At 42.2% G+C, this 10,418-nt stretch overlaps 1 long non-coding RNA gene across 1 annotated transcript; it reads right to left on the reverse strand.

Moving 5' to 3' along the window:
- Nucleotides 1–2,443: 2,443 nt before the first annotated feature.
- LOC115351296 lies at nt 2,444–10,254 on the reverse strand. The gene is made up of 2 exons (XR_003926759.2): nt 10,100–10,254; nt 2,444–9,524 (listed from the first exon to the last, which is right to left on the reverse strand). It is a non-coding gene; the product is annotated as an uncharacterized LOC115351296 (long non-coding RNA).
- Between the last annotated feature and the right edge of the window lie 164 nt (nt 10,255–10,418).

Raw genomic sequence — 10,418 nt, forward strand, 5'->3', positions numbered from 1 at the left:
AAAATTCAACCGTTCAACATGTAAACTAACCATTAAAAATCTTTCTTAATTTCTTAATGGAACCAAGAGTTTGATCCTACACATAGTGTACACTATTATTTACTGTTAACCAGCTATAGCTGTGCAGATACAGGAAGTCTGCAGGCACAGTACCTTTACACATCTATACATCTTTTCTCTAGAATAGAGCTGGCATTTGCATTTGTCAAATGATTTACACCATATGGATAAGAGAAAGCAAGGGAATATAGCATTCATTGACTTTTGCAAAGTAGAAACTAGATCTGTATTCCATTTTAGCCCACTCAAAATCCTAAGGCTTTAGGGAAAGCTTCTGCTTGCATTTTAGCTCCAGCAATAACAGTGACCTGTAATTTACATAGCACATATTTTGAAAAAATCTCAAACTTACAAGGATTTACAGCTAACAGTGAACTGCAGAGATGGGGGAAGTAAGTTTGTGACATAAAGACAAGCCACAGAAGTGAAAGACAAAAGACCAAGAATACTGTATTCCCTTGAAAAATGTAGAGGATAATAGGTAGACACGCTATAAATTATCCTTCAGCTTGTAAAAAATGTCAGGAGACCTTAAATACCTACAGATGGTCAGTGCCTCCATTTTCAATTACCTCTGACAGATGGCCCTTCCCTATGGCCCAGCACTGATACGCCAAGAACAGCGATTAGAGATTGACTCAGAGGCAAGAGCGGTGCCATACTTTGCAGCTGTATTTATAGTCAGACCCAGAGTTTTCCTTGCATGTCTATCTGCAATTCAAAAACGCCGCCTGAAGACATATTGAAACAACAGCAGTCACATAGCTCTATCCCCTCACCCTGATTTACCACCATAAATCATGCTGTATTGAAAGAAAAGGCTATTCATCGGTTACATTAAGACCCCAGAACTTATCTGTGTCCTTTCTAGAAGCTAACAGCTCTTCATACACTTAATGCATTAAATTATCAATGCAACTCTCTTCCATTCCCAAAAGTTGAGGATTCTGTTATAGATCAAATCATCAGTTAAACTATTGGCCAGTAATCACAAAACCTGAGCCAACTGCTGACAAACCAAATCCATAACTGGCATTTATACTAAATTAATCATGTAACACGTGGCATTTGTTAGCACTTTACCACATTGTACACAGTCTGGTTATTTCCTGACTCCAATTCCAGTTTCAATCACGGCTCTTCATTTTATGTAAAACATCCAAAAAATAAAATGATCCAAATGTCTTTATCACCTCAGAAAATGTAAACTGTGGGAGTGTGAAATGTAAATTCTTCACCATCCAGTAAAGCACCAGGCCCAGATGGTCTCTCTGCAGATTTTTCCAATGATCCAATTTGCTGCTTCCGTCCCATTTATGATCCCTTTATTGAGAACCATAATAGGTGTTCAAAAGACATTTAGTAAAGCAACTGTTAATTTTATTTTTGGATTTTGGAGCCTGAAGAGAGTCTGGAAATAGGTTTGCTTGCCCACTTATCATTACCTTCAACCGTGTGGGATGCATCCAGAACATCACAACTCTCTCTGGTTTGAGCAGTGTCAGCCACGTGGCTGCAAGCAGCTGCTTGGCCGTGCCCCTTGCTCTCCCTGCTCCTGTGGCCCACGTGCCTCCCAAGGATGGCTGTCCCTATGGACCTGATGGGGATGCACAGCCCACTCACCTTGACAAATGGCATAGATAATGTCACCTGTGAAGATAAAGATGTGTCCAAAGTGTCTGTGTGTCTGTGGATCAAATACACCAAACTGCCTCGTCAGCATTTACCCAAAATGATCATGTTACAGAAGATGACCATCAGCCAGATTAAACAGTTACTGCGGAATTACAAAGAGACTTGACACAAAGCAGGAGTCAGACTGAAAAGAAGTATAAAAGATGCATAAAAACTCTTAACAGGAGGGAGAGACCTTGGAGGGGAAACAGCTTTCTCAAAGGTGTGGGGTTCAGCCAACAACTTGTAGGGAGCTGCAGGGGTCTGCATAAAGGTAGAGGACCCCCATCTCCCGCAGGAGGCGTGTGTAAACAGGGAGACCTGCAATCTTTGGGAAGGGGGCTTGTTTTTGTAACCCATACTGCCCACGAGTGAGGGGGTGCATACAACTCTGTGCGCGTGTGTCCATGTGTTTCTGTGTGTGTGTATGCGTACACTAAGAAGGCTTTGGGATTAGTTACAGGAGACTGTTTAGAAATTTCTAGTATGGATTGCCTATTGTATTACTGCTCTTGTATGCATAGTTCACTGATTACTGGTTAATTACATACCATCAATAAAGCAATAAACTGCTTTGATCTGTATTTATTTTAAACTATGTGAACTCAGCAGTTTTTCCCCACAATGTCTCACAAGCTGCTGAAGCAACCAGCGATCTCTGTAGCACAAGGATTTTATGTTTTCTTCCAGAGCACTGACACTGAATAAATTCATGTAAAGAATAAATTCATGTTTAGTGAATCACATCTAAATACAGGTGAGATCCCTTAAGTGCATGCAGTATTTTTCTCAAAATAATTATTTTGAAGAAAGACATTACACATATGGTTATTTCAGACCTATTTCCAAGGGGTTTATACGGAGATTTTACATGGTTAGCATTTGTAATTAAACATGCTGTTATGCTTCAATTTGGGGATCAGCACTCACTGTTTGCACCATATTTTCCCTTTGAGTTGTCTGTGGAAAGAATAAACTGGGCTGGATTTGGATCTCAATTACCACAATCCGACAGAGAGAAGAGCCTTAGCTAAGCCCCACTAAAGAATAAAAATTGTAACTCCACAAGTGGTTTTTTGCGTGTTGTAGAGTTTCACTAATCCTATAGGTTTGGGGTTTTTTTGGTAACGTCAACTCAGAATTTCCTTTTTCTGTAAGATAGACAAATCTTTTCAATTTTACCCATTTAATCGGCCTGGCCAATTCTCCCTCCTTCCATAGCTGTAATAACATACTCTAGTATTCCCTAAAGCATGTTTTGCTGTGCATGCCTGGATACGCTAGTCAGTGCTAATTTGCTATAACCCTGCTGTCCTGACTTTCCCAGACTGCACTGATACAAATGTAGGCAGCTTGGTCCAAAGTGTGGACTTTGTGATAGCCTCACAGCCCTGAATATTGCCCAGCATTGATGCACTACCACTGACAGCAAACTCTCCACCCATCCTCACAGTATGGATTGGGCATAAGCAGGCAATCAATCAGGAAGGCTCTAACACTTATCAAACAATGAACTTTGAACAACTTGGTAAAGGAAACAAACAAACAAAAAAATCTATTTCTGGGCTGAGATTGTAGCTGGATATCCCAGCCAAAGATAATTGTATTTCACAAAATTGCAAACCTCACATGAGGGTTTATAGTGGAAAAACACTGGCAGGCCATTGCCTGCGGCATTGTATTCACAATGCTGTAATTATAGCTTTACCATAACGAGCATAACTCTGTGGTCAGAAAGATGGCAAGAATATGATATTTTTCCATGGAATACTTCTTCCTTCATAGGTGCTTGGCTTGAAATCTGGAGTTTAAGTTGCAGTGTTGCTGGCATTATTTTTCTCACATTTTCATTTTTTGGGGCTGATCTATATAATTGCTTTAACTTGGCTTCTCCTTGTAGGTGCACAAATGAAAATTACTTCATTCTTTCCAAGCTTGATTAATTGCACGTAAAAGCAGACGTGTAAACACTTTCTATCATTTGATGTCTATAATCCTCCCTTTGCACCCACAGTGGTACTCCTTTGGGTATTATCAGCCACAAAAAATGAAGATAGCTTTTTTCTTTTTTTTTTTTTTCAAATTAGGTCACTGCTGTTATTAGGCGAGATCCCTGAGGTCTCACTGAGCTGTGCTCCTCCAGGCTGGCTTGGCAGGAGACATACCATAACCCACGCTGTCTGATGACAACCACCATGAGATACCAGCCTTACACCCACTGGGGCCTCCTTTACCACATGGTTGTGGAAAGTTTCTGGCTCATCTGCACTGGAGTAGCAGCAAAAAAAAACCTCAGCAGAGACCAAAGATCTGGCCCCATAATCAACCAAGCATGAAATATAGTGCTGTCTAATATACCCTCATGTATCTAAGTGTGGGATGAGCTTCGGAAGGGCAAGGAAAACAATGTTTGAACTGCTAAAAATGTTACTTCTGATAGGTCTAAAAGGTGGGTTGGTAATTACTGGAGGCTGCTGAGTAGTGGGTAGTCCTCCTTATTGGATGTCCCAATTCTAATGAGTTCTGAAGAAGAAACAAGATCAGAATCTCACTGAGAAAGTGCTGGAACAAGAACATTGCTTTGAGATCCCAAGCCTGTTCACCACTTTTTCTCAGTAGTACTTGTGTAAGCAATACTTCTGATGTTAATGTGATTATCCAAAGGCAGAAGGAATACTCATACAAATAAGGGTTGGGATTCATGCCTAGTAATCTGTCGAATCTGGCACTCTCTCTCCTTCAGCTGCACTAGATGTTTTCCGGCAGAAGACTCTCAAATATTATATCCAAAATACACCGATATCCTGGGGGAAAAATCTATCATAGCTTACGAAATCTTTCCTGGGACATGAGTATTCATCAAGTTCTGTGCAGACAGAGCAGAAGGACCCCAGTGGAAAAGTGCAACATCAAGAGGGCTATAGTTTAGTCTAAGGATCCCGTTCTAATAGCTAATACTATGTGAATTGTCCTAAAACAGCATGTTTCCTCAATAGGGTACAACACAGTGCTAGTGATCTAAGCATCAGGTTTCACTGAGGAAAGAAAACCTTGAGATATCACCTTCAAAAAATAAAATACAAACTCCTACCAACACCACATTTGTCTTCACACACCTGTGGACAGAAAACCAGGGCCCTGAAAAGAACACGAGTGACGCCCTGGTGGGTCAGGCCAACATCCAGCTATCCCCAGTATCCTTTCTCCAGTAACAAGAGATGCTATTTAAAGAGAACATGCAAGCAGGGCATATACATTTCCTTTGTTCTCCTCCAGCATCCACAGCATTGTATTAGGGATGTTAGGGAGCACATCCCTACTCATTCCGTTAGTATCTCTTTATGAACCTGTAGTCCATTTAATTGTTTAGTCTCCTTTCCAGTCTGCTGACCCATCTGCTTCCAAAACCTCTGCTAGCAGCAAATTCCACAAGTTAACCATACCTGCTACATTAAAAAGTATTCCCTTTTATCTTTTCTAAACCAATCTCCTATTGGTTTCAATGAGCGCCCCTTAGTTCTAGTACTGCAGGATTTGCAGAACAAAAATCTGCATTCATTCTACCCACCGCCTTGATTTTATAAATCCTGATCATAACCACTCTCTCTAAACTGAAGCTCATGATGTGGATAGCCTCACTCCCTTCTATTTGCCACCTGACAGTACGGCATGTGGCTTTGAGCGGGGCTGTCCCTCTGCCTTTCACTCCCCTCTTCAATACATGAGCAAGGATCAGCTCTCTAAGACTGCAGTTCCAGAACAGAAATGCCAACAGTGAGTTAAATTATCTGATTATTTATCATCATGGCTCAGCACAGAGTTCACTGAATGCCAGAGGTGGTTCAAGGAAGGGACTGAAATGGGGAAGCCAGCAATTGAAATAAGTTATCGCAAAATCACAGCTTGAGACACTCTCTATGTACCCCATAAAAGCTAGGATCTCGCAGACCTCTTCCTTCGGGGAGGGATGTTGTATTTTACTTTCCTTTCTTCTTTGGTGTGAGAATGATCTGAAGGATGCTTATGATTTGGATACTCCTGTCCATAAGCTTGCCCATACTGGACCTGAACAAAGGTCCAGATAGCTCATGCTCCTGTCTCAGTCAATGGCCACTGGTAGGAGAGAAACAGCAAGAACAGTGGGCACGAACTGATGTCTAGGAAGGATTAAGGACAGGGCATGCATATATGAACTTTCATCCTAAAACTTTCCTAGCTTCAAATTATTCTTCAGCCCAGGAAGCTGCCTTGAGGCATATGCAGGTTTTAGGTATGCCTCGGTGTATCTGCTAGAATTTGGAAAGGGCAAGGGATCCTGTGCCTCTGTTGTCTAGAGCTGTTGTCTAGAAAACTCTTGTGTCTCAGTGTGTGCAGCTGAAAACAGACCCCTCTGTACCAAGCACATAGTAGTGAGAGGTATCAGAGATCTGATGTCTATCACAGGACAACAAATATTAGGGAAAGGGTCTGAAAATATACACACACACAAAAATGGCTCCTCTGTCCCAAGAAACTTTCATCTTCATGAGTTGTTTTCAATCAGCTGAAAACATCACACAATGATGAACAAGCCACTTCAAACGTCTCTGAAATCCTTTGGGATTTCACTTTGACTTCCTGAACCACTTTAAAATCCACATACTTATTAAGAAAGATGGGAAATTTGGGATATCTCAGAAGCAGAGCACAGCTAGCGGTCCTAATCTGGATTTGTTTAGACCAAGGATTCCTGAGATACTGAATAGAAAAACCTCCATTTCTTCAGGAGACAGAGTCTCTCAGCTTTTGAGAGCTCAGCTAGGAAAACCAAATTGCTACACTGATCAGAACCCAAGGCAGTTTAATCACTCACTAGTAACATCTGCTACAGCCCTTTGATCATGCCTGGTGGGCAGAAACAGTTTTACATATGCTCTCCCAAATCACTGCATATCACAATCACATTCTTCCATTTCATTCCCATTAATCTCTCCAATATTAAATGTAGCTAGAACCTAATTTCGCTGGAGACCTCACACTAAAATCATGGATATTGTCAGCTCACAGTAAAATTGGGTATTGTCAGCTTCCAGGGCCCACAGGTAGGTTTCTGTGGGCATGTACCTTATTTCAGTGTTTGCTAGCTTGCAGAAATGCTAGTTTGTTGGATTCAGCATCTGGGAAGATTCCTGAGATACCACCAACCAATCATAATTCTGAGTTGCATTTCACTGAATTTACCAAGAATTTCAGTCAGTGCCATACCATAATGCTTTCTCACAGGCAAAGTTGCCTGAAAAGTCAGAGGAAATGCACAGCTTCAGGTTATCTCACTCCTTCTTGCTGATGCCTGCAGCGGCCTTCCCCAGCCTCCCACCCAGTCATGCAGTCCCAGCTCTTCCTTTGTGCCCTGATGCTTGCTAGACCCTCCTGACTTAACTAATTGAAACAATGACTGATGGAACTAATCCAGCAGAAAGCTATATATTTTTCTGCCTGGTTATCTTTCTGCTGGGCTACTGAGTTGACTCAGCCATCGAGGACTGGGAGAGAAGGAGCAAAACTCATCAATTACTGCACGAAATAAGGGACTGGAAAGCAGAATTGGAAATGAAGAGGCCCTTTTGGCAGCACTGAGCTGTTAAATTTGAGACCATCTCCTGTGAAATCACTGCCCAAGAACCCATCTCTTTTTCCTTTGCAGGCTTTAGTCCATGTTCATATACGTTTAGTTCACAAAAAAGGCCTTAGTTTGTGTCGCTGTTTATTAATGTATATGTTCTGCCAGATTACTTCATGGTTATTATAAAGAGCAGTATCACTGCTTTTTACTATTTCATTGAATTGCCAGGGATGATTCCGGATCTAAGTTTCATACTAAATTTTCAAGGAAGTGACACCTCAGGACTGAAGGGTATTGACACATAAAGACAGCCCAATGAGGCTGTAGATCAGGCTCCTCAGCCTTTCAAAACAACCTTCAACACCACTGTCCTTCTCATTGCTTATATACATATGTGTGTACATATGAAAGCTTACAGAATTTATTTCTAAGTCCCCTTTTTGTACCGGAACATGATAACTGACTTTTTCCTTATTTAACTACAGAGTATTAAACCAGAGACCTCTGAATAAGCATCTTAAAAACTGTATCTTGCTCCTCTTCCTTTTCCATAGTCCCACCTGATGAAAAGAACAATCTTTTGCACAAAAATCTTCCAGAATTACAGCTGTCTCAAGGTACTTAGCTGCTCCTTTTTCCCTCACTCAGGACTTTTTCTTCTGTCTCTGGTATTTCAGAGGCACTCTTCCATTCTACAGATCCTTTCTGGTATCACATTGTGTTCTGGGATAGCAGTTAGCATTAAATCTTACTTGAAGCTTACAACTGTGAGTAGCCTTTAGTGTTAATACAGGAAGACCAACAAAAACCACAAACAGCTTACAGCAGGAGACAGGTCTTTTATGTGATTCATCCTGCCAACACCGTCTCTAACAACAGGTAGCCTGGGCAGAAATGTTCAAGGGGAGGGAGCTGGGCTGCACTACACAAGTCCCTTAGAGGCTTCTTGTTTTATGCAGAACACTAGCAAAACAAGGCACAAGCTCAGCCTTTCTCTGGAGAGTGCACACATTCAGATGTGAATGCAGGTGGGCCTAACAAAAGGTCACATGTGATCAACATTGGTGGAATTTTCTCGGGACTGGGCTGTACAATTTTAAGAAGCCTCCACTCAACATTTTTAACCCTTTTTCTCTTCAGGTCACCTTTTCATGAAGATGGAAAAATATATCCCTGAAACTAAAGCAATTTACTTGCCAAATTTGAAAGCTGTTTTTCCAAACCAGAGAGATGCTAGAGGCTGTTCAGTGAAATGGTTATGTTTATAATGGACAAAACCATGTATTCTCCCCTAAATTCATCCTTGTAGTTGGCTCGATTGTTGTAAATGGAACTTTCCAAAACCAAATCAAACAAATCATAATACAAAACAAAACAACCAAAACAAGCTAAAATAAAACAGCTGGAAGCAGACACCCAACAGGGGAAATTTCAGCTCAGACTGGCAGTTATGAACAACTGAAAACTAGAATAGAAAACGCTTAGCAACAATAACACTAGCTTTGCTGCTAGCTCTGTTATACTTCACTGTTAGGACTGAGGGGTTTGATTTATCATGCTACCAACAAACTAATTTAGTGAATTCTCCTCCCATTAGAAACCTCCCACGGGAGACTACCTGTGCTGTAAAATACAACAACCATTTCACATCGGACAATAGTTTAAGTAACAGCTTAGGGAAAACAATACCAAATACTTTTTGTAATTGAAAATGGAAGGGAACATAACAAGCAGCATATAATTACGTGAATTCAAATTTAGCCCAGACTGCAGGGTTATCCAGTCTACTTTAGTGAGGAGTATCATTGAATCAGTAACCACAACTGGTCATTATCCTAGAGGTGCCAAGACACTGTATTTGTTGTGCTTTGGAGCCTCGTCAAATAGAATTGCATGGTTTTGCTCCGTTTAATCCACTGTTTATTTTACTGTGCTTTTCAAGAGCCGCAAGTCTCAGAATACTCCATAAAGAAATCCAAGATTTCTGGATTTCAGCTTATGAATCTGCTTTTGGTTTGCATTTTGGAGCTGTCCTGCCCTCAAGTGTCGTATGTTTGTTTTCCAAAGTTCCTGTACCTTTGTCTTCCTTCCCACAGACACTGTTGAGATAAGGAGAGTGGTGTTTTCCACCGAGTAGACAGACTTGGACAGCTCACATGGAGTGGGCTTGTGTCACAGCAGTTAAACACTAACAGAAAAAACAAATGGAACGTTAGGAGTGGAAATTAAATACGTTAACCCTAATGAGAATACTGATTTGCTTTCCAGCAAGCTCTTTGGAGCGGAAAACTCCCACACCTTAAAGCAAAGAAATCTAAAGGAAACACAAGATTTTGGCAGGGATCTTTCAAATGACCCCTGAAGAAGGCAGGTATCCAAGTCCCATCACACGGCATTGTGCATCTCTCCCTGTCGTGGCCATGTTTATGCTCAGCCTGTTTGTGGGAATAAGAGAAGCATGGGGAATGTCACAGGCAGGCACCGCCGAATTACCGCCGAAGGATACATCCTGCGCTGGTCAGGAATGGCGCACTTGAGAGAAAGCTAAAGAAGTACTGCAGAGGGTGACAAAGTATGGACACAAATAGCTTGTAGTGGAATAGCTCCAGCAAACAGGGCTAGCAGACAAGAAGTCAAGGTGTTAAAATAACCACGTCAAGCAGTTTCATAAATTAGCTACGTGTGTAGTATCTGAGTCCTGGGGTCTGTGCCTGTTGGTTTCTCCCAACAAACAGGTAACATCAGCGTTCGGTCTTTGTTCACCTGGCTTCATGCAGGCAACCCTCGAGGTTTCAAAGACGCAGGTGAGGAGAAAGGAGGAGAGAGGCAGGGCCCGGTGTGTGAGGGCGGCAGGCAGAGGGGTGCCTGTCGCAGCAGTGAGGGCCTGTCGCAGCAGTGAGGGCCTGTCGCAGCAGTGAGGGCCTGTCGCAGCAGTGAGGGCCTGTCGCGGGGTGTCCCTGGGGTGCTGCAGGCAGCAGACCCTCGCCCCTGCCCCAGCCCCTGCCCGGGTCTCCACGGGATGCGCGCCCTTCGGGGACGGGCGGGCTCTGCAGACACGACTCTGGTTCACGAGGTCTTCCAT

The sequence above is a fragment of the Aquila chrysaetos genome, chromosome 15, assembly GCF_900496995.4.
Source record: "Aquila chrysaetos chrysaetos chromosome 15, bAquChr1.4, whole genome shotgun sequence".
NCBI lineage: Eukaryota > Metazoa > Chordata > Aves > Accipitriformes > Accipitridae > Aquila > Aquila chrysaetos.